Source organism: Ammospiza caudacuta, chromosome 3, assembly GCF_027887145.1.
Source record: "Ammospiza caudacuta isolate bAmmCau1 chromosome 3, bAmmCau1.pri, whole genome shotgun sequence".
Classification (NCBI taxonomy): domain Eukaryota; kingdom Metazoa; phylum Chordata; class Aves; order Passeriformes; family Passerellidae; genus Ammospiza; species Ammospiza caudacuta.
In genome coordinates this window covers 28,532,238-28,558,385 of record NC_080595.1, presented here as the reverse complement: position 1 = coordinate 28,558,385, position 26,148 = coordinate 28,532,238, and positions in this window count along the sequence as shown.

Below are 26,148 nucleotides of genomic sequence, written 5' to 3'. Positions count from 1 at the left end.
CAGGGGGGAGGAGGTTTTCTGCAGGAAGTGTAAAAATCATCCATGGCACTCTACCAAAGCCCATAGAGCTTCTCAACCAACAGTTACACAGCTGAACCTCTTTTGTCTGGAGACATTTACCTTGAACTATTATTTCTGTTGTTTTACCCCTTGTGCAAAAAAACTCATTTAGCTTGAAACCTGGCACTCTAAGACACTATATATGTGTGTGAAGAGTTTTGTTAAAATCCTTCAAAAGAAAAAGAAAGGAATTAAAAAAAGATAAACATATTGCATTTAATTTTAACCTGTACAAAGAAAAATAAACAGGCTTCCCAGTTTGAACTGCTTTCCCTCTCTCGTGCTTGTGTAACTTAAACAAGCTTTTATTTAAAACATATTTTTCAGACCCTTAAGACTTTTGCTTGAATTAGGCATTTCTGGAATTTCTGATTTAAAATTGAAATGACTGAGTAGCAAACACAGCCGTATAAGAACACAAGCACTGTGCCTTTTATTTATAGCATGTTTTATTATATGTATCAATATTACAATCACTCTATAAAGTTTAATTTAGAATTGAAATAATGCTACAGGTAAGATAATCTCCCCACAAAGTGTTCAGTGGGTTCTGAGAGCATTGCCTGATTTTAATATTAAATAGCCAGAGTGTTTCTTTGGGCTACAAGTCACTGATGTATATAACTTCAGTTATGCAACTAATGAACTTGATTTCATATAGTTTATGTTAGCTACATGCTCAAATATTTTTCTAGGCTTGAGCTGAGCTCAACTTTATGCAGAACTCCTCCTTTAGATGACTACTACCTCTACCATAATGGGAGAGGACTGGGCATACTGGGAAATACCCAAGGCATGAAGAGATCCTATAAAAGATTTTTGAGAAAAGACAAAATAAATACTAACATGTTTTACCTTCAGGTGAGAAAAATTGTATCTAACCATATCATATGCATTAAAATATTTTGGATTAATCTAAATATGCATTTCCTGGCTTTGGTGGGAATGCGAGACAAATCTAGCTTTACTTAAACACAGAATTGATTTTTTCCCCCCCTCTTAATTCATTTAACATGTACTCCCTTTAGTTTCACAATAGAGCAAATTTTGAACAAGTATAAATCCTGGGAGTTTTACTACCTAATTAAAAACATATTCCTGTGGCACACATGGATGGGAAACTCATGTCTCAAAGGGTTAATTAACAGTCTTTACACATTCTGTATTTAGCTCAGGGTACAAAGCCAAAAACATAAATAATGTCTTAGAAACAGGAGGTGCAGATGGTTTTAAAATTTGGTTCTTAGTGCATTTTACACTAGCCAGAAATATGTGCTGCATGAAACCGAAACAATGACTCAGTAACCATACTTAATGCACAGTTATATTTAAAATTTTCTTCCCCTTTTGCAATTTCATATCTTTTAGGCTTCTAAAACAACAATTGTAGGCTTGCTGCAGTCAGAGGTCTGTAGAAGAAGCCTTGAGACAGGAGTGCAACAAGATTCTTGTAACTGAGAGAGTCAAATGACAAGGATGAAACTACAGTGTTGTGTACATAACAGATAACCATCTGACAAAAACAGAATTAAACACTAAGATGACAACAGAAATTTGCACACTGATTTACCAGCTCTCCATTTACAAAGCAAACACCCCACAAAATAGCACCAATTTGGCATACCTTTAAATGAAGCAGAATTATTAACTGAGACTACCAATTTAAAGAAAAGAAAGAGAAGACCTGTCTCTGAGAAGAAAACGCTTAAAAATATTCCATTATAAATGCACACGAACCCTGTTCAACCCACACAAGTCCTGCTAGTTCCCCATCACCAGCTCTCTCTTACATAAATATTCTATTGAATCCAAATGGGAAGGGGACCTGGTAAAAGCCAGCGTTAATTGAGACAGCTGAATGAGGCCATTGACTGAGAGGCTGCTAATTAGGTAAAAGTGTTTGCAGATTTGAACTCACGGTACAATTGCTGTGGGACAGGGGCAGGGAAGGGAGCCTGAGATGAATACAGAAGACAACCAGACCATCCCATTCCCTGTTGTTGCTTGCTATTCTGTTTCAACAATTAACTGACCTTGGACATGTCATGACATTTTTGTCCCTCTCTAATGTCTCTTAATGAGATTTTAACTAACCTCTAAAGGTGCCATAAAAGTGAGTTAATTTTTAACAGCCATTTTGTTAGAGACCCATTTAGTGTTAGTTTACAGATTTGTGAAATGCCAATGACACGTGCTCCTCAAGAAAAAAATTGCAATTTAGTATTGCAGTGGTCTTGGACATAAAATACAAGCTTTCCTACAAACCACCTACAACTAAATAATATTCCACTCCAGAACTGCAGCTCCAGCTAAATTGCCTATCTTCCCATGTCAGAGCATCTGCCTCAAAAAGGGGCTCCAGCCTGTGGTTTCAGAGCAGAACATAAACAATTCTCTACATCCTTCACTTAAAATTGAACAGCTCACTGGTTTTTATGAGCCGTTAGACACTGTGGTCTTTAAGGATTCCTTCCTCATTATACTGACACTTTTGGAAGAACAGGTCTAATCTATCTTCACCTTTAAATCATGTAGGAAAGAAGCAACCTTGATACATTGGTGTCAGGAATCTGAAAACCAGGCTATGCAGCTCACCAGCTTCTTTTAGGAGCATGTTATTATGTTTAGAAGCAATCTGCTTCTGAATCACGTAGATATCAAATGTTTTGTCTAGCTACAAAACAAGGCTAATCAGCTGAAACCTGACACTTAGGAGGAGGAGATTATATGGATAATATCTCAAATGAGAATGGGGAATGCAACAGTCAATGTTTTCATGCATTTTCAATTTTGTGCCAAGTACTTTGTGTTCCAGCATTAGACACATCTCTCAGTGAGAAGCATTCTTCTCCCTTCATGCACAATAGTAGTCTTTCCTTTCTGCTTTATCCATAAAATTATGAAAGTGTGGCAGCATGCCCTAGATGGAATTTGTAGTATTCATTGAGAGAGCATTTTTCTACTTCCAGGGGTGGGAAAGCACAGGGTGGGTAACATCAGAGTTTTGGATGCCATGGCTTAGGTCTAGGCTGCAGTTTCTTTATAAAAGGTGGAGTTGGTGGTTCAACAAATATTATTTTCAGCCCCCATGTCTATGATGTGGAGACACACACTGTCTCTACCTTATGTGCATACTAGAGGACTAGTATGTCTTGTCCTCTTGTCCTCCTTTTTCCTCTGTCCCAGGGGAAGCTCAACTCCCAGCCATCCCTAGGGTAGCAGAGCTGCCCCACTTGCAGGAAATAAGCCTGAGCTGCTGCAGCAACAATACAGCAAGTCATGAAAGACTTGTAGTGGAAGGTAATTTTAAACCACATTTCAGACACACTCCAACTCCCACCCCCACTCAGGAATGCCAACGCTCGCTGCACACACGAGTGGTCTGCCCAGCATACATGAATCCATCCAGGTGCTCATATCCTGGCCTCCTGTCCTGGCTTCTCTGCAGTGACACACAGCACAGAGGACCTGTCATGTCCTCATGTCTCCTCTGCTTCCTCAGCTGGCAGCCTGGTGCTGGTTTTGATGTGCCTCTTTGCACGCTTCAGGGGATGACAGTGATTAATGTCTCCATCCCGTTCTGCCTCTGTGAGTCATCAGGATTTACTCACTACTTTGTTTCCCTCTTTGGGTGACTTGAGAAGTGATCACATGTGTAATAGGATCCCAATGACCTGCTAATCCAGCTGTCATTTTTGTCACCCTTCTGCAGCTGCCTACTCGGTCTGGTATCTCTGCAACCAGACTTACCCATTTACTCTCCTAAGATGCTCATTTTAACATTTCTAGTGCAACTCCACATTTCCCACCACCTTTGGTGGGTCATTTCTAATAGTATATGGAAATTTTTCTGTTACAGTTTCTGTGCAACCAAATTTTATTTGTTCAGAAGGATTCAGCCTTTTTGCTTGTGTAGAAGGGAAGGCAACAGACCTGCCTTGTATTGTGGAAAATGCAGCACATCCACAAAGGATACAGCCCCAGTAAATTCTATCAGGTGGTGATGCTGAGCATGTGGGAAAATAAGAGTAAATTTAATTCACCAGGGTAGAACAACACTCCATAGCCAGAGCAAGGAAATACAGTGAGATCAGAGGTAATGAGTATGGGAAGGAAAATAGCAAGAGCAGTACGGAACAGGAGTTCTTTCTATTTCAGGTTAGCCCCTAAAGAAGATGAAAGAAAGAAATAAAGTGATACCAGGTAAAGAACAAAGTGTGGGTGAAGGGAAGTTCTTTTCAAGCAGGAATATCACATTGAAGGGAATCTGAATTTCTCACTAAGGAAAGTGCAAGCTTAAAATAGAAAAAGACTAGGAAACAACGTTTGTGGCAAACAGAATAACAAATGACTGCATATCTTGCATATGACATTATCTCATACAACTGTTCTTCATCAGAATACCACAATAACACAGACAAAACCACCAGCCCAGTGCTCAGCACAATGGTGTTTCCAGAATGAGGACTGCTGCAGGCGTGTATGTAGGCACTCACTATTCCACCTACAGTAACAAACCTCTTATTTACATCCTTGTCTGCCAGTCAATACGTAGGGCTCTGTGTGGGACCCAAGTGCTCACCTTAAATTTAAAACAAGTGATTCTTTGAACAGCTGTGGCCTTCAGCACAAGTCAACATCCTCTACAGTAATGTATAGAGCAATGTCTGGGTTTTTTCTGGGTCTACGGGCTGCTGCAAGATGTATAGAAACAGAATTATTAGAGTGGGTCAAGTGTGATTAGTGAGGAAAACTAAAAGGGGTGAAAAGGAGGAAAAAACAAAAAAGGGGAGAGAGCGGAAAAAAGGAAAAGTGAAGTATGTCAAGAAAATATGAACACAGAGGAAAAGTAAGGAACAGAGAATATAAAGAGAGAGCAAATAAGCAGTTCTGTCTCTTAACCCTCCAATATTAACTCTGTACCCCACATCTATTACTGTATCTCTCAAGTGTCGTGCTTGTTTTCCCCCCCATTGCTCTCCCCACTCCCCAGCCACCACTTGAAGCAAATAATTGCTTTCCCTTCCCCTCACTTAGTTAGTTTTAGTTGATTTCAGGTTTTCCCAACCTCTTTAGCTCTTGAACCCATCCAACAAAAATACAGGCATATTTATCCAGGGTAATATAGACATTTCAGTACTAAATGCTTAATTTTAGGGTTCATTGTTGCTACCCGCCAAGCCTTATGCATTTCATACCCTAATAACTGAACCATGAAAATTACAGCTAATTTTGAAGCACTGCTGGGGATGGATGGGAAGGAGGAGGAAAAGAACCCTGGAATTACAAAATTACTACCACAGTCTGGTTAGAAAAAGGATGATTTTTGACATCTTGCTTTGTAGCAAGAATACATGTGAATGCAATGACTTTTCTTTTTTAGGCGTCCACTCTGGATTGCTGAGCTTGATCAACTTTCTGCTTCTTTTCTTTGAATCCCCTTCTTCACCAGTTTTCCTGACTGCTGTTTCTAGGAACATTTGACAGCCTGAGCAACACAGACAGACATCTCTGTTGCATCAAAAGAGTGAAACCAGTCTGTTTTTTGCAAATTGTTAACCATTTTTTTCCAGTCCAGGGCATGAATTTAAAAGATAGCATTCTGACCCTAGTCTGACTCCATCCCCATATGCACCAAAGACACTTAGTGCCTTTAGGAAGGCAGTGATGCAAATTGAATTTTGAAAAAAATTATCTAGATGGAAGGAAAAGAGGCTTTCCATTTTGTTATGGATGTAAATGAAGATAAAACATAAAGAAAATACATGGCATGAAATATGCAAATTGCTTGTCACTTGAATTCTTTAACTGCACTGGGTTTTTTAAAAAAGAAAATTATTCAGCTCTTCCAAGAAGTGAGGTTTTTTTACCTAGAAATCTTAGACCATTTCCTGCTTGTATCCATTTTCTAGCATTTCCATTTCAAAGCATAATAATAAGAGAATATATTCCTAGAAAAATGGAACATGATCTCACAGTACAAGTTGCTGTGCCACAACTTCTTTGTAGCTCAATAATGTTTGTGAATCCCTGCAAATAACGTTTTGTTGTACCAGGAATGCTTCAATTTTCTTTTACTTGCTATGAAAGAAATTGCTATCACCCTCTAAAAGAACAAATAATCCGACTGCTTGAGGAGAAACTACCTGGGAGTTAAGGTATAGCTCTTCTGATTCAGAAGTTTCAGTTTGTGTTTTGGAACAGCATCCACGCTCTCTGTTGAGCAAATGAGGTAGGGCCAGGTAATCTCAGGCTGGTCCAAAGACCAATGGAACAAAAGGAAAGCCTGATTTCTCTTTCTATTAGCCTTGAAACCAGCCCTCAGGCTTTGAGTCCAACCTAAGTCCAAGCCCAGCTTTTGCTCTCTGCTCTGTGTAACCACAGTGTCTCAGGTACTGCACATGTGAGGCAGTGAGGATGGTGCTGAGCTATTCCCCCATGCAAACATTGCAAAATAGCGTTTGTGCCCTGCTGGCCTCTGTCCCCTGCTGAATTTCAGCTCTATATTTACATCAGGATCAAAAGCTGAACTCGATACTCAACAAGGAAATACGTTTCTTGTTTTCTCAAGTATCTGAATCTCTTAAGATTTTTGACCTGGATTGAAAAATGAATAAGTAAGGTCAGTGAAATGATGGAAATATCACTTAAGTAAGTTTTATGGTCCAGAGTCCTGGAACTGGGTATAAAGAAAAATAAGATTTTGTATCTTAAAAACAACAACAACAACAAAAAAACACCAAAAAAACCCCAAAACAAACAAAAAAACAACCCAAAGGCAAATAAAAAATCCAACCAAAAAAAGGGAAACATTATTTTCAAAATGGATTGTGCTTTATTGCTTGGTTTGCCAGTGGAAAAACAAACAAAAAACAGCTCATCCATTCAAGTGCACGTTATGTACTCATTCTGAGTAGTGTGTGCATGCCAAGAACATTTTCTACTATACAATTCTCTTACTATGTATAACTGTATATTTCATTTTGCCTAGAAATAACCTCACGGCATCACACAGTAGAAAAACAATGGCCAAGAAAATTAGCTACCCACAAATCAGAATTGCTACATGGGTTTGCAAGCCAGCATTTCAGATGATTGGGAAATCCAAGTCTATTTTTAATGTCATATTTGTCCCTCAACCATTGCTTCATCAGCATGATAAGCACGCTGTGGCTCACAAAAAGAAAAAAAAAAAAACAACCTACCTGGGCAAAACCATGTTTATGTAATTCTATAAGCACCCAGAGCAGAACATGTGAGTCCATAAATTCAAACAGAACAGTAATAAACAAACAAAGGGTTGCCTTCAGTGTTTTCACTTATGCTATGCTGTGATATTATCTTCTGGTATTTAGTGCAACTAGAGGACACAGGAATCTAAACTCTTTAGTTAGTTTGTCAACTCCCACTCATTGCTGCAAGCAATTTTCTTGTCTGCCCAATGTATTTACTTTTTTCTCTAACAAAGCATGCTGTTTGGTGAGTTGTTGAGGAGGCAATCTGTACTGCATCTCACTTCTGGTGTGTGCAGTGTTTATCCCAGGCTTTCCTAGGAAAGGAAAACAGGCAATGCTGAGTGGGAAACCTGAAACGTGTTCATCCAAGGTTATATGCTTCAGCAGCTTAAACAGCCACCAAAAATAAACCTGGTACCCAAAGCACCCAGAGGGACGAAACAGAGCTGGTGAAGGGATGGAGCACGTTATAGAAATGGCTGCACAGAAATGGGGCCTGAGTGCTACCAGGGTGATGAAATCACAGCAAATAGGCACAGACTGAAGCATTTACCTGCTTGCTGTCACCACCATCAGCCTCTTGTCAACTGTGATCTGGTTTAGTACATTTTGTTTTGTAAATTTTGGCTTTTCATCCAGAAATTGGCAACCCTTATCTATGAGACTTATTTTCTTATTGGATCAAGCTTATGCCAGCCATGAGCATGTTTTATTTATTTTTCTAATTTAGCTTTCTAGTAGAGAAGAATTTGGCATCAGTAAGCTTTGATATTTTCTTACTTCAAACAGTCAACCCTCTCTACCAGAACCCTCTCCACCAGAGTTCAACAAGGCCACCAACCCTGCACCTCTGCCACTTCATTTCTTCTATTTACCAAACACAGAGAAGAGTGAACTAAATGAACATTCATCCTTCTTACTTCAAATCTCCTAGAAGAAACTGTAGCATCCTAAAATCACAACAGAGGAGCATTTCTTCAAAGTCTGACTGGATATTTTTTAAGCTAAAAAAAAGGTTATGAACCAATGCTATTCCTGATACAACATAATAAGTATTTGTTGGTTCTACAAAAGTATACTCAGTCAGAGACAAAACCTCTGGCTAGGGAAACATCTTTCTTCATCTTTCTGATACAGTCCTGTAGGTGTCTTCATTAAAGCAGTGGAAAACACCCTAGTGCTATTATTCCTCATTCCCAAACTAGGATGCTAAAAATATGAATGAGAAAAGGAGCAGAGGAAGTCACAGAAAATCAACAAAGTTCATCAAAAGTCCATTGGAGAACATTGAAAATTACTTTCTAATCTCTCTCACCCTCTTCTTCACCCAGAATGGTATCTCCAGTTCTTTTGTCTGAAGTAAATAAGGCTGGCTGCTCTGGAGTTTTGACATTCCTTTGGGAAGTCTGGAAGCTCACTGCTCACCTGGTGTGCAGCATATCTGAAATAGTACCACACCTCCCCTTGGTTAGGGAAAACCATGCCAAGGCACCTGCTCACTGTCACCCCTTCTCACCAAAGAGATGAATATCTGTGCAGAAGACTGCAGGGCTGCCTGATCCTGCCTTTTTATTTTTATGTGGAAAACACTTCCTAAGGGAAAAAAAATTGCAAGGTGATAATTAAAATGCAGAGTCCCTGCACAGTCAGCATTTTGAGAAGAGCCTAAATACTTCTGTAAGAATATTCCCTTTTTTAAACCTCAACCTTTAAAATTGTTAAAAGTTATCACCTTTCTCTTAACAGATCTCTTTTTCTTTCTTTGCCTTATTTTCTTTTTGCTTCCTTAACAGTAGGCTATGGCAATGGTCAAGAATGAAGAAACAAACATTGCCTTTTAACACGGAGCAAGAAATATTGGTGGTATGAGGAAAACAGCACTTCCCTAGAGGTGGTCTGGTTTTTGCCCATCTTCTCACTAAGGGAAGCTTTTTCCTTGTTCTCTTCTGCTCCCATCCATGACCGACTGGCTGGCCAATATTGTTTTAAAAATTGAAGAAACAGTTATGGTATCTTCACAGAAGGTCAGTGGTATTTACAAATGTATCTCATTTTTACTCAGCTTCTGATGAGAAAACCCAGTTATTTCTGAACACTCCTAGCAGGAAACTTTTCCTGAAAAGAACTAATGTTCTTCTATGTCAAATTTACATTCTTCACTAAGTACAAAACCACATCTAAAACTCTGCATTTCTTTTAAATGGAAGGTGAAACTGAGCTGCACTTAGTTATTTTATGACATTGAGAAGTAAGAATAATATAACAAAAAGATCTGACCACGAATTTATAGCACTTTTCTCCCAGTACATATGTGACTCATAAAGAGCTGAAGTTGCCAAGTCAAACACTCAGAAAGTTAGAAATTACAATATACCTGACCTTTCTTTGGTCTCCCTGTGAATATATAATAAAATGATTACACAGTCAGGTTTGGGGCTTTTTTTTTTTTTTTGAGTGGGTCTTTGTCTCATTTTGTGAATTAAAATAAAAAGTGCTCACAAAAATACTGTTGTATTTTATACCGTACCCACAAAAATGGCTGTTTTGATTATTTTCAAGGTGTAATCACAGCCCTTATGTACTTCTCTTTATTCAAAAGCTATTCTCAGGATAGCTCTATTAATTTCCTCAGTTACTCATGTCATATTTAATACAGTAGTATCTTAGTGTTCCGTATGTATTAATTATTTTCACAACAGAGTTTCCATTTTGCAATTGAAATAACAGTAGCAATTTTATTTTTTTAGTTGCGACCCCTGCGAATGAAATTGTCACAGTACCTACATGCCCTCATCCTATTGCCTTCTTCTGCATCTCTAAACACCAGAAATAAGAAACAAAACATTCTCAGCTTTGATAAGGAGTGGTTTTAATGCCTTGCTTGGCACCATCTCACCGGAATTCTGGAAGAAATGGGCGGAGATCATCCTTTTTTCCCAGCAGTCCTCTGCATCATGTAATGCATATGATGACATAGATGTTGAATCCACATCCAAAGGCATTAGACCTGCCTGATTTCACAGCTCTGGTGCATCTGAACAAGAGACATATCCTGAGTGCTGACAAGTGCAAGGGAATAGTGACTTAAAAAAACAAACTACATGATCAAAATGCAAATGTATGACCTGAACTGAAAGTTTGCATGCAAAAAGCATGCACACTTATGCTCCACTTTCATAATTACTTGCCTCAAAAATCTTAATAATGTTATTTTAATGTGGAATTTCACATACAGTGCACATGGATAATACATTTAGTGGGAAGTCTTGCTGAATCTTGCAGCCTGACTATTGCACCTTTTTAACCAAGCATGAGAAGCCCAAAACTGGAGTAAAATGTACAATGCAATAAAAGTGAGAGGGGCAAAATTATATCCACCAAGCATCAAATTAATGTCTATAATGCCACAATAAGTCACAGTACTAATTCCAATGTTTTCTATTTTCAGAGTCTAAATAACATTTAATTGCTAAAAATACCATGATAGGATGTAAAATTGTACATTATTTTTATTAACTAGCTATTGTTTAAAACCTTTGCAATTAATACAATATATTATAATATTTATTTAGCACAATGTGAACAAAATACTCCAGAAATGCACCCAATTAAATGAACATTGCATTTGTACACTCCCTTCAGCTTAAAGAGTTCTAAGTACCACACAAATATGAATTTGCTTGACCTTCTTGTGAAGCACCATGGTACTTATTTAAAAATGGAGAAAGGTAAGCTCTACAGAGGCACCATTGCAGTGGTATAAACCGGATTATCTTGGACTCCAAAAGTAGTAAAGAAAACTAAAAAAAATTCTTCCTGTGATGAAAAGAAAGGTGCCAAGTGGTTTAAATTTGCAGATGGGTTCAAAGAGATTTTTGCAATGTCTGTAATATTTAGGCAGCACTCAATCCCTTGGGAATGTACAGGAAGATTTCTGTGATGTAGAGAATAAATATCTCTCAGAACTCCTTCACAGAGAACCTACAACGTAGTGTCCCTGGAGGAGCTGGAGGCTACACACAGCTGCAGTCTGTTCCCACAGGAGCATCCAGGGAGCCCCACATGATGTCTGCTCCCCACTGAAACTATCAGCACAGTTGCTGGAAGTTTCTTGCTATACACAGTAACATGAGCGAACTCATACCACAGTCGCAGATCCCAAATCTTCTGAATGGCTTAATGTGTGAGCCTAGACCCAAACTGAGTATTAAAACTTCTCCTCTCTTTGTAACTGGTTTAGCAATACTTTCTTTCCTCTTGCAAATATTGCAAATACCCCTGCAATTCAGTTGGTTTTATGCTTGAAGGGCAGAACTTAAATCTGTGTTTTTGGGAGTCTCTGAAAAAGTCTGCTACCTCTGCATACCTGAAATTTTTTAGGGGGATATGTTAGTTTTCTTTTACTGACAGTAGAAACTAGTAGTATACAAATACCAATCCCCACTTCCAGGACTGCAAGAAAAGTCTAGTTTTCCCAGTGAATAATAATAATAAAAAAAGAAAAATTAAAAGACCATAGGCTTGAGTAAAAATAGTTTAAAATGCATTTGTTTCACCTGGCCAAATGGAAATAACTTGTCCAAACCTGACAAATTCTCTTCAAGCTGCAGCAAAATGGTTTAGGCTGCTGCCCCTACGGTGGTCATTGCTGGCACACACAAAACAGGTTGGTACTGACCCACTTGCTGTAGTAGTCCAGAACTTTTGTATATACACTCTGGTAAAATACCCCAAGCATTTTTCAAGCAAGAGGAAAAAGGATGGATATCTAGTCCTTACATCATAATCCCAAAGAAGTGTTGTAAAAGAGTTAACACAGGAACTGAAATTGATTTCCTTCCCATGACTTACCTAGGCCTTGCCTTGGCCATGTGACATTATAAACAGCCTTTTTGTATCTGAAACCCCAAAGCATTAGGAGCACGTTTTCTGCTATACTGAAATATAAGACTCCCTGTTGACGTTGCAATATTGCAACTGTGAAACCACTGGGCTCTTTCTTCACCAGAGTACAGTGCTAACTATCAAAGATTAAACAGAATATGCTTTAATATCCGTAAGAACCTGTAAACAACTAGGAAAAGATGACAAGCCAGTTTGTTAGGGAGCGTGCTAAGTGTCACACCAAATTCCAGCTACAAAAATACTGCCCAGTGCAAAGGGAGCTGCAGACACAATGGGACTGACTAGGTAGGTTAGATATTACCCCACCAGACAGCTTCCCAGATCCTTACTCATTTTTAGAACCAGACTGGGACCAAATGTTCTTAAGCTCTTGGAATTTCTGAAGAAGTGTTTTTTCGATTCCACTGTCCAGCTAGGATGGGAAACAGAAGTGCTGAAAGCTACAGGAAAAATGCTGCTCCAGCCCAGTTTTACAGTCTCAGAAAATCTGGACAGCTTTTATGAACTTTGAATCATTGACTGCAGCTCTTTCTGAACCAAACCTCTGAACTTTTGAAGTCTGGCCAGGGTTCAGATTATTTGTTGACCTTCTCTGTGAGACAGTTCAAATGGGGAATGTGCATGTGTGCACAGCTATGATCTGACACACGTAAACACACAGAGACTGCTCCCTCCTCACCTGGAGAAGATAGTGGTGGTGTCATTGTGGTCATTGCCTATTCCTCAGGGAACAACCAGCAGCACACTACATTTGAGCTCAGCAGTTATGGCTACATGAATACACTCCCTCCGTCGCTCTCTGCCAAATGGGAGCGAGCACAATCCACCGCACTTTGAGTCACAGCCCTGCGATATCTACTGAAATAGGAAAGCTTGGTAAAGGCTTTTCTGCCAGTCTGCTTGCATCAACAGGTCCTCCAAGCCTGGAACAGCTCGTCCTGGACACTCTTGGTCCTGTCCCTCCAAACACAGGGACAAGAACACTTGAGTTAGGCCAGGCTCAGGGCTGTCCTGCCAGTGAAGCATAACCAACAACACACCACCGTCGGATCACCACCACCTGGTCCCTGGCTTCACGCTTGAGAAACACACTGTGACTTTGAAAACTGAAACAAACAAGCAGCCTGAAACTAAGAATCAAACTTGTACCAAATATTTGCACATTGATGTTTATAAAATGCTCTACCAAGAACTTGATTTTTTTATTTAAACATGAAAAGGTCGATGAAACAGAAATAATAAAAATAGGGAATTTGAGCAGTAATAGTTATTTGCCAAAGTGACCAAAATGGGTAAAAGTCAGGGCTTATCTTTTTTTTATTCTATTAAACCATGAAGAAATAGCTCAAATAACACTCAAACTGTTGTTCGCTTATATTTCTACAATATTCCATTATTTTAATAAAGAGGTCATTGTGCACAGACTGTAATTACTAGCTCAGGAGAAAATTAGCTATGTTGACTTAATTGATGCTATTTACTTTTGCAGCCCATTGGCAGCCAGCCATTTTCTGTGAATACCAGTTTTCCAATTATTAATGATTTTCCTTCAGCTTGCCAGAGTTTTCTGCAATGACAGCTGCTATCTGGGAACAACTATCATGCATATAAGCAAAAGAGCAATATTTAAATTTAAGAATTGATTGTTTTATCACTCAAATAAATGTTTTGAGGCATGATCTTCTAAAGTCTCTTCTACTCTCATTGAGTTGATAAGATTTTAGTGGAAGTCAGGGATACATCACATAAGAGCTATCAAATAAACCCCGTTCAATCCTTGATAATGGCTCAGGTAGTATCTATTAAGAAATGGAATGCATTTCTAATTAGTCCATTTTACAATTGTTCAGCAGGGTCCTGGTAAAAGATCACCAGATCATGGTGTAGGAGGTGAATGGGAAGAAGTGTAAGAAAAGTGCTGCTTTTCTAAGTTCAAGAATTTCTGAGGCCCATGCTTGTTCCTCTCAGACACTGCTGTAGGAATGAATGCTGCTATAGTTTTCTGCAGGAAATCCTCAAACCCTCTCATTCTGATGGCATGTTATAACGATCCAGGAAGGCAGTTTTTGCAGAACTGAAAACCAGGAAAAAATACATAGCATTTTGCCTTTGAAGAAATCAGCTGGACATGGGCTGTCTTTTGACTCACCTTCAGCTTTCTATGTCTTATTTCTGTTATTGCTGGCCTGGCTAAAATAATATTTTAGTATTGTTGTTGTTATTTCACTGTTTAATAGCTAACAGATGTGAACTAGTTCATCCCTCTTCCTGTCACTGCATATACAAAAGTAAATGTCTCTCTTTAGGCCACATACACACAGCTGGAAGCACCACCTTCTGGAGGGCTGGTAAAGCAGAGAAAATGGGTTTACTAATATATAAATATGCATACATTTACATGCATATACATGCAAACATAAACATATTTGTTTATTCATGAAGAAATGTAAGCTGAGCAATGAATTGATCTCGCAAAGAAATTAAAGACTGAAAATGTATTTTGCAAATGCATGTACTGATTCAGAAGCATTACTTAAGAGACCATATGTGTCCTGATCCTATTGGGAGTTATCCAGCTCAGAGTTTGGGCCTGATGGAATGAGGGTGGAATGAAGATGAAGCCAAGACATTCTCTTTCCATTAGCTGGAAAAACTGACTAAGTGAGGAAAAAAAAGACGATGCAAACTGCATAATCTCTGTTAAATTTGCTGCACAGAAACATGTTGTGTGTCAGGCCACAGGAAAATTACTTACTATAACACAGATCTGGAATTCTTTCTGCAAAAGATTCCCAGTCTGGTCCACTGGATTTTGCTAACCCTTGGTGCTTTAGATACACTAAATTCAATTAGTACTGGAAAAGAACTTGAAACTGGTGCTCAAACTATAAAAAAAACCCCAGTATGAATGAACACATCTGTGGCTTTCCACTAGCTTGTATATTCTTCTCAAACTTTTCTGCTAGAAGCATACACATTTCTGTGTTGGCTATATGTTGGCACATATACATAATTCTCTGTAAATACATACATATTCTCAGATCTATCCTAATTGGCAGAAGTTCATGATGTGTTTGAAGTTAAACACAAGCTGTTAAATGCTGTCTCTATTCTAATACGCCAGTAAAACCAAATGAGAGAAAAACTATTAAAAAAAAAATCTGTTTTCTGAATATAACCAAACTGCTCCTTAGAGTGCTTACATCACCTCTCTGCTGGAAAGCCAGCTGAGATGGAAAGTATGATAAAATCTGTGCTGTGCACACTATTCGCCCGTGTAGTCTGAACTCTGAATTAAGCCTTACAATGAAAATAGTGAAATACTAAGGTGCAGTTTATAAGGTACTGAGTGTGGGTGCAAAGAAAGGCACCTCTCTGTGTTATTAAACACCACTAGCCTTTGAGAGGGGATTTGCAAAGTCACTGAACTGTTCCTGCTTACCTGCAAGTGCTCACATTAATCATGGACCTTTTCCTGTGTTTGTTAAATTATAGTTTTGATTGTTGCTCCCCAGGTAATGCAAACTTGCTGAGCATCTTAGGCAATGATGTGTCCCAACAAAACTGCTATGGTTTATTCTGTTTCCCTCTCAGGGAAGAGAGGGAAACAGGAAAAGTGTTGGCTCCAGAGAAAGTGAGTGATTTTCTGATTAAATGAAGTTACCTTGGAAATGATCACTTGTGGAACCCACTATGTTTCATTTAAAGCTCATGAGGTGTTTGCCAAATCCAGCACATGGTCTTGGGGTCAGAAGTGGAATAAATCATGGAAGATATAAGGAGAAAGTGAATAGGGATAGAGAAGGAAAAACCAGAAGGATCTCTCTTGTCTCTCATGGGATCTCACGACATCTGATCCAGGACCACGGCTGACTCTGCTGTTTTGACAGGAAGGCTGTTGTTCCTCCTGCCAGTCCTGAACACCCGGGCCTGCATTTCGGATCCCTGGCTCCCAGAGCAGAGCTTCTGAGACCTCTGCAGGAGATCTTGAAGCCTGAGAGCCTGAGCTTCAACAAAACCTCATCTCTACTCATCACTACTACATTTGTGTGCCTGGAAAGCTGAACTGGAGGAGAGTCAAGTCTCCAGGCAGTCAAATGTAGTGATGAATGTGGCATAAAAATATGGACAGACTGAAATAAAGAGGAACCCAGCTGGTACCCTGAGAAGCAGTATAATACATCTGTCTTAAACATGTTAAAATTCATTCTTGCAAAACTTTGTTCATCACTTGAGCCTACTTATTAAGCTAAAAATAACATAGATCTTGCCCTGCTCCAGGTACTGTACAATAGATCCTGTTGTTATGTATCCCTTTATGAAATCAGTGTAAGATGCATTTATGGATGTGGTGAGACTTTTCTAGTCTTGCCAGAACATTTGTATTACCAAAACACTAACTCAGAGAAATTAAAAAATTTCACCTTACAGAAAACAGTTGTGTTATGCAAGCCCCATAAAAAGAAGGTAGAAAGCAAAGGGCATTTAATTTCTATTTTCCTATTACTAAGCCATTTTCACATTAAGGTAGCTGATCTATGGGCACTCTTAGTCTTCACCCAAATGATTTTCACGATCAAGATCTGTCAGTAGTAATTTAGTTCTGGATTGATTTAGATGTTATCTCTCAAAACCTAAGCAGCATTTTTATATATTCCTTGTGACACACTCCAAATAAGCTCCCATCAGCCTATAAGCCACTCTTTTCTGTACAATGATACATGTTTCAATGCAACAGGTTTTTTATAAATATATATATATATTATCCAATTTTAAACGTTTAAAACTAGCTACATCTATTACATTGCATAAGCCTATTTCAGCATCATTATCATGTCTTCTTCCATGACCTTGAGGAATTTAGAGATCTGCCAGATGTTTGGTGTCTCAGCTGGAGATACAGGGAGTTCTCCTCTCTGCTAAGGAGTAAAACAAGGAACAGTGGAATTTGAAGCATTTGGCAGTGTGTTTTTTTCTGTATGACACAACACTAATTGAGATAAACAGATACACTCCAGTAACATCTCTTGCCAGGTTAACTTTTAAAGACTAGTGAGAGAATATTCCATTCAGCAAAACTTTCCAAGCCAATCCTCTCAGCATATGTTTCCTTTGCATCCATTTCAGTGAGATTAAAGAAAAGGCTTTGCTAGTTGAGGGTTGACACAGAGAAATGGTTAAGCAGCCTTCTGAGATGGGACCAAAACTGAAATAAGCAAATAACGATAAAAAAACCACATGTAATATGTAACACATTCCCATTTCACTTACCACTTTTTAAGACATACAGAAACATTGTCCAAATAGTCATGCAGCACATGGCTGCCTACTCTAACACAGGTCAAAATGCTTGCTTAAAAAAACCCCAAAGTTTTTGGATACCCTGCAAGTTTCCAAGGCTTAGGTTACTGTGGAGGAGGTACAACGCATGGGAATTTTCTGTTATATTTTCTTTTAATGAGTCCTGTAAGCAATTGTTTCACAATACAGTCTGAAAGGCTAGAACAATTAAATGACTACAGATGTGTCAAATGATGCAGGAAAACCATGAGACACTTCCAAATGAGTAGGCGGAGGGTGTGAGGAGACCATATCCTGTAATATATGAATCTCAGATTCTTTGGCTTGCAGCTTATTTTTATGGAAATGTCCCGGTAAGCCTGGAACAATCTAATGGTTTTCAAAGCATTTAAAACCAACAACATAAAAGCCCTTTTGAGAGCAATTTTTTTTATGCTGTGGTATTTTTGAACTGGCTTAGGAACAGCATACTAAACAATATGCAGGAGGTAAAAGGACCAAATTATAATTGCATTTTCAAGCTGTAGGTGAGAACCAATTTCATAAACATAATAGAGTTCATTAGTGTTAAAGGCATAGAGGAAACAGTGCTGGTTGCTTTCATGTGTTTCTGCTGACTCTGAGCTTGGATCTCAGCCATGGACACAGCTTGCGGTAATAAAGGGCAGCTTTAAGTTATGCCATCTTCAAATGGGCCTCTGTAGAGGCATGTCCTGCAACTCATTACACAGGAGCCAGATTTGTCACTGTCTTCTGAGTCTCGTAGTGACTGAAGACCACTTCTAGCTCCCTTCTTTCCCATCTATACCAGAAGGTAAGCAGGTCTTGTAGTTGTGATTGTGTGCCCCAGTCAAAATCCTAATTTGGACCGTGTCACCCTTGATATCCATGGTGGGAGGAGAAAAAGCAAAACTGTCTCAGTAGCAAAAAATCAGACAGGAGCTCCTTTGCAGAGCAAGGCCCCACACGAGACTGTGCCAGAACCACCTGACTGCTGAGCCAAACACTGGTGGGTGTGCCAGTGACTCCATGTGTGAGCAGAAGAGGGAAGCGGGTGGGCAGGAAGGGAGGTGACAAAACTCCCTGCAGCAAACATCAGATTTGACATCATGGAGCCTTTTGAGGGACACTTCTCTCTGTCAGAGGCCATTCTCTTCACTCTTTTAGCTTGTGCATAGCAAAGATAAATCAAGACTGCAAAAATCCCAAACATGGCCTACTCTTTTCTACAGCCATTTGGATTTTTCACAAAAGGAATAATCTAGTAGCCTTGAAACAAAAACAACAAAAAACCCCACCAAAACAAAGAAAAAAAAAAACATACACCAAAACTCAAACCTAAAAACTAATCCCCACAAACCCCAATCACTGGAAACAAGCTAAGGTTAGTTTGAAATTGGCTCTTCTGTACTACTGAAGGCTTATGGAAAACTGTCAGGGAAAATCAGACACATGAAAAGCTGCTTTTAGGTGAATGTTTCCCAGCAGCCTGGAGTCAGAAGGTTCCTGGATCAATAAGGCTGCAGATTATTATGATATACCCCTGGGAAGGGAGAAGTTTTGTGCTTGAGCTTCTGAGCTTTCTGCTTTAGGAGTGGTCCTTAAAAGAGGATGAATGTCTTGCCAAAGATACTTGGAGACCACTAAAGCCTGCCTCCACTTCTTCAAATATTTTCTTTTCAATACATCCCTTTCCTCACATTTTTCAAAAATGAAATTATATATCTTAAACATTAGATATGCTAAAATCTCTGTTATTCTAAAAGCTTTGATATAAAACACTCTAAAAAAATAGGCATATATATATATATAAATGGGAGAAATCTTCAAGTCAAGTGACATACATACAGCAAATTTGTATTAGTTTAAAGCTCTGTAAAAAACCAGTCTGTTTAGAAAAGTGTTCTATAAAATGATGTTGTACACAATTTTCAGCAGAAATAAATTACTGTAGTATCTTGTGATCATATAATGGGAAAAGTCTTCAGGTCATGGAGGAAAATCCATTTATTTAGCCCTGTAGCCATCAAAGTTATCTCACTATTCATTGAGATCAAGTAATAAGGGGAATTTCTGACACTTTTTCTTTGGGCTTGTAAAGAAATCTCTGGAAAACTTATGCTATCCAGCTGAAATAAAATGAACAGGTCCCTTCCCTCCCTGTCCAGCAGAAATGTCCTATTGGAAAAACTGAACATGATAAAAAAGTTGCAACAAATTCTGTAATAATATCACTGAAAGAGCCATCCTCCTCACCAAGTGTAAGATCCCACACAAAAGGCAGGTCAAAGTATGGCACTGCAACAGTTAGAAGAACTACACAGCCAATATCAAGGACAGCCCAGTTACCCTGCAATCACTTTATAAATATTTCCAACACGTGCAGTAGAAATCAAATTGTTCAAATTATGCGCCACCATTTGCAAGACATAGACAGCAGCTACTGAAGATGGGGTTCCCAGTAGAACAACCAATTACAGAGTCCATTTTATGACTTACAAGCTTGTGAGGTAAATGAGACGTAAACACTGGCTTTTTCCACCTTTTGAGAATTGGGCTTTATCTGGATCTATTTTCCAGATCACAGAAATGAATGCAGCATACAGTCCTCAAACAGAAATTAGGTTTTGCGTGTTTTATAATGCAATTGGAAAGATGTTACCTGTTCTCAGTTACTATTATAAAATATTAAACTAACTCTATAATTTTTTCCTTCATTTCCAACCTGTCTTTGGTGGAGCATGATGAATTAGTTCAGAGTATTTTTCTTTAAAACATTGGTAGATTATTCCTTTCTGATTTGCTCAACCATAAATGTAACTGAGGACATTATAATATAAACAGATAAGTTTGTATTATATGAAATATCAAAGATAAACACCAGCAGAATCACCTTTAGGCTTGTGATATTTTAAATGGAAATTATTTTTCATTGTTGAAAACCACATAATTTCCATGTTTTTTCCATTTCCATCTTAAACACAGGCATATTCCTTTTATCTAGCCTCATTCAAGTCAATGGAAATGTTTTCAACTGTGAAGAACTGGGAAAAGCTTGGGATGAGTACAAGCTGTAACAGAATGGTTTCCAGGAAGAACCCTCTGCTATGAGCTGCATTCAGATGACATTTCCTTGGCTTCCTGGATCACACAACAACCTACAGATCACTGTTACAAGTTGTAACACACTTCATTCAAAAGAGCCCAAAAGCACTGCACAGATTTAGAGCTAGTCATGAAGTAATTTATATATATGATCACCCCATGGACTAGTCCTGTCCTTATAGAACAGAAATGAAAAATATATAAGCTGTGTACATTTTACTGAAAACATGTTACATGCTTCAGCAGAAGCCTTATCTTATCTGAAAAAATTAGAGGATGCAGAAACCCTGCTAGAGCAGCATCACATCTAATAATATGTATTATACGTTCAATGTTTCAATAGAATATCTCTAATTTCTTACACATTCCCCATGGAAAATAGATTCAGAGAAAGAAAATAACGTTCCTCAAGATCATCAACCAGGACAGTAACTTGCTCAGTCTGATGGGAAAAGGAAAGATGAGGTTGAAAACCAGGATCTCTTGGTTTAGCTGAGCCTGATCCAGGCTGTGTGGGGAGGATGCTCTCCCTGCAGGGGAGGGCTCTGTGCTCCACAGAGTGACATAAGGTGCTCTACAACTCAGTTCAGTGCAAAGATTTGGTGTGGATTTACTCCCTCTGAGTTAAAGAAAAGGCACTCTTACACTTAATTTTATATTAACAGTGGCTGCTGCACTATCAGTTCTGTGAGTGATAAGGCAAATCCTCAGCATCTCTTCCCTTCTGTTCATTCCCCATCAGGCTGCTGCCTCCTGTGCCACTGCCCCTGACAGCAGCTGCTGTTCCAGCCAATTCCTGCTGCTCACCTGAGCTATCAGCTGAGAAGAGATTCTTCCAGCTTTCAGCTTGACTCTTTAGTGAGCCCCTTAAGCCACCATCAACCGGGTGCCATATGGCTGAAATAAAAATTAGAAACTTTAGCACTGACTGCATAATATTTACACCTAGAAATGAGACGCTGTAAACATCTTGTCCCTCAGAAAGCAAATTTTCATGGCATTTCCTACACAGAGTCATCAAAACTTACATTTTATAATGAAAAATTGAGAGGAAAATACTGAGTAAACAACAAGGAAAAATTCACTGCTTTCTCCATGAGGAGCAAACCCTACAATCTCATGAATGAAGTCAGTGATGTTCCTTGTGTTCAGTCAATCTACACATGCAATTTCTCTGTTGGTTAAGAAAACAACTGTCTCTAAGCTAAATTAAACAGAAATTACCACATTGAGACGGGTGTTAAAACAGTGAACATTTTAATGAGCAACTTGGAAAGAAGGGTCAAACATAATTTTTAAAAATTTACCATAAATTTTCCATAGTTTTTGAATTTGTCATAGAAGTTCTCTTCTCCAGAAAAATGCAGAGACTTTCTGGAGAGAAGAGCCATTATCTGGTCAAATCATTAATAAAGAAAAACCAAACGTTCTTCTAAAATATTAAAATTTTACTGAAACAAAAAAACTGACAAATGACAGCGCTTTTTGTTTTCTGAAAAAATATTAAAATAAAAAATTGCAATCTGTTTCCCTGTGAAGAGTTTACCACACTTGAATTAAGTCCATACAGCAGATGTAGGATAGAAAATGTTTTTAAAAGCATAACACAAACCTCATAGGATAGACATTTTGGGTTGTAGGAAAAATCTCTAGACTTTACATTGGAAACCAAAATTCAATATATGTCCATGTCTTTGCCAGATTTGCTCAGTCTTGCAAGTCAGGGACAACAGTCTTACAAAACCAACTTCAGTTTTGTATAGTATATAAAAATGTACAAATATACAACTAAATATATATGTTTGTGATTTTCCTCTCTCACTTCACTTTATCAGTTAGACAGATTGACTTCAGTACAAATTTTTTAATCTTCTTCCTTCTTAACCGCAAGAGTTTCATGGATCTATTATAATAAAATGTATTTTAAAAATGTATTTTCCTGGCTATTCTATAGAAATATTTTAAGTATTTGACCAGATGTTGAAGATCAGCCATTTTCATGAAAGAGGTCAAGAACTTTTACCATCAAAATTGGCAGAATTGGAATCTTTGGGAAGTCATTGTATCCATGTTATAATTCATATGGAAGAGAAAGGTTGTATGCCCAGATCCTCACTGTATTTAACATACTAGCAGACATTGGAGATGAAAAGATGAAAAGAACTCACTTCCTTTCTTGGGGGGAGTTGTTTTACTCAATATTTCATATTGGCTTATTCTGTATCATTGCTTGAAGAACCACTGATTTACTGCATTCAGTCTGATCAAGTTCCATGTTCCAGGAAAGGATTCCTCACTTATCCTTTCAGGTTTAATGCCTGGATATATGACCCTGATTCTAATAAAGCAGGACCTCATTGTAAAATTTTACCCCCTACAACAGGAATTCAGTAATGCACAGAAGTGAAAAACTCTCAAGAATACCTATTAATTGAGATTCACAAAATCTAATTATTCATATTTAGATAATATTAATTAAAATTTGCATTAAAGTAATGCATATTCTCCCTCTTTCCCCCCTAAAAAGGTTTTACAAAGTCCATGATTTTCTAAGGCATTTAGCTAAATATTCTCTCATGAGAAGAGGAACAAATAAGTACAAAAGCTGATGTCTTGATAAATAATGCCAGTTTAAGAAAATTCATGATTACTAAACACAGTAAAAGTTTAGGTTTTGCCTTCCTTATTATTTTGATGATGAAATTAGAAAATTTCATTTAAAGAGTGGTAATTGAAGTCAATACATAGGTTTAAAAAAAAAAACAAACATGAAAGCCTAACACCATGTTTTAAAATGTACTTCCAAACAACTGGAACCATTGAGTGCTTTAAATCCATGTACCTGGTACACATTTGGGCTCAAGTAGGGCTACACAACTCAATCTCCAGAATAGTTATTTTAAAAAAATGCTACATAAGCAAGCTCCAGCTAAATGTTCTGAAATTTGGGATTGTCTTTGTTTCTTTATCCTTTTTATGTATTTCTGCAGCCAGAAACATCAAAATATTTGGGCTAGTCCTGTGGTAGTTCATCAGGCACAAGTCTTGCTGACTTGGGCTTTTGCTGGAGTAAGGAACTCAGGGCCATTCCCATGCTACAATATATCTGGTGTTTTCTCAAGGGTACTGAATATAGCTGTTAAATTTTTTTCCTTTTCTTTCCACAATCATGAAAATGTTTCCCATAGCTGAAAAATACATTTTTCTAATATGCTATCAATTGTTAATTAAGATTATTTCTGAATGAAATGATGAAGACCAGCTTAGCACTGAAGAAGATACAAAACAGTTCAAGGTAAAAGAGAAAAGATAATTGTCATAACACTGCCTGAGGAAGAAGTCTGAGGCTGAGAGCTTATTTTAGAACAAAACCCAGAAACTAAACCCTCCAGAGATCACAAGTGGCATTCAGAGTCTTCCACATGAAGGTCAGCAGTTCAAACCCAGTGTAGGTCACTTACCCAGTGGTCATTACCAACTCATGGTTGGTCAATGAGCTGGTGATCTCATGGACAGGAATCCACACCACTAAAACCTCTGCCACAATTGGCACCTTTACTGAATATTTCACCAAGGAAACCAAGGACTGGGATGAGTGCAGAGACAGAACAATATTTTCACCATAAGAGGTGACACCTCAAAAACCAGTTTTGTAGAATTTATGGTAAGATTTTCTAAGCTGAAAGTTACTGTTCACATTCATAACCAATAATCAAGACAGAAAACATCTGTGTCAGATTCCTTCTGACCTGTGTTAGTGTTATGATGCCCAAATAAATTCCCAAATATATTCTAGATAAACAAGTTATTTCTGTCTCTTTCATCAGGGTAGTGATTTCTGTATTGCTTCAAGAGAAGAAGACCACGTAATTATGCCCATATGGAACCCATTTCTTCCCCTCTCCAAATGATAATTTTAGATGTTGATTTCATTGCTAGGAAGAATATTCTGTTTGCAACTAGATGAAGAAATGTTTTCTAACTTTTTTTTACTTTTTCATATTTTCATAGACAAAAGGTTGTTCCAAACACTCCCAGAACCTTTCAGAATGTGTTCCAAACACTCCCAGAACCTTTCAGAAATACAAAATAAATGAAACAAAAATATCAGGACATAACATTGTTATGCTTATGAAATTAAGAAACACACTGCAGAATCCACTCCTGCTCCACAGCTCTCTATTTTAGAGCACCAGCTTAGTTTGATATTGTACCATAAATTTGTGAAGATACAGACATGAAAATTGACATTCCTAACTGGCTCTTCAGACTCTGGAAAGTCAGCAACTAGCATGATGTATAGCTCTGGTCATCTCATACACACTGCAGATCCCATTACTGTAGAGGCCAAGAAATAGAGCATTTTCCTCAGATTTTATAGAAAAAAAATCTAGAGAAGCCATAGCCTCAGTATTTGTTGGTCACACAAACAGTCAGGGCTTTAGATAATAAAATATTCTGTGGTCATCTCCTACCAGCTTCATTTTTTGGCCCTTGGTTTTGACACTGAAAAAGATGGTGATCAGTTTTGATCACTTTCAAATCTCATGCTGTTAAAGGTTTTGTAGAGCTCTTCTGTTTCACTCCTGAGGCTGGAGTAACCCTAGCCTTCTCCATCACTCCTCCTGTGCAAAGTGCTCCATACCTCTGGTCATCCTTCTCAAGTTCTAACAGAATCACTCCTCACAGGTGTTGTATTGCACTAAGCATCATTCAGGTTGTGAATGAACTGTGCATAGTGCTCTTTCCATTTTTTTCTCATCCTTAAAGAAGCATTTGCTTTGTTTGGAAAACTGCTATTGCGCATTAAGCTGATGTTTTGGTGTCTATCAGAGCATCAAGGTCTTATTCCTGAGCAGTTGAATTCAGTTCAGAATCCACTGTTTTATCTGTTTGAAGATGAGTTTTATTGTACACCATGCTCCTTCACTGGAACCATTCAGATAAGAAGTAACAGCTTTAGTCCAGTTTGAACACATGAAGAAATGAAACATAAAACTACAATTTAGGACTGGATTGCTAACAAAATAAAACCAGCAGCAAGGAAGCTGTTAAGATAAACATTTGAGACTGACTTGGATCCTTATTTGACTGTCAGTAGTGTTTCTGGAGCAAAAAGAACTCTGAACTTGGCCACAGAGAAGACATCATAAGTGCTGCACTGGGATTTTAATGTCTGTGGAAAAAAATAATACCACAGTTGTACATCCAAGAACATTTTCAGTTATGCATTACTGTTGTGTTTGTCTATTTTCATGACAGAAAATAGGAAGTAAGGAGTTCTCATTATCTTACGTAGTTGACAATAATGAAGATGTTACTGCACTTCACTGTGCAGTACAAACAAGCCTTGTAATGAGAAGTATCAAGGCTGAAAGATGAGGCACTGTCTAAAGTTCCCAAGAAATTCAGTCTGAGTCTGGGACATAGGAAAACCACACTGACATTTTGGTGAAGAAAGTTTTCCCAGCAGCTGGGGCTTTTGGCAGATTAGTTGCAAATCTTAAAGATCAATTGGGATTTTATTGAAACTTGAAATAGT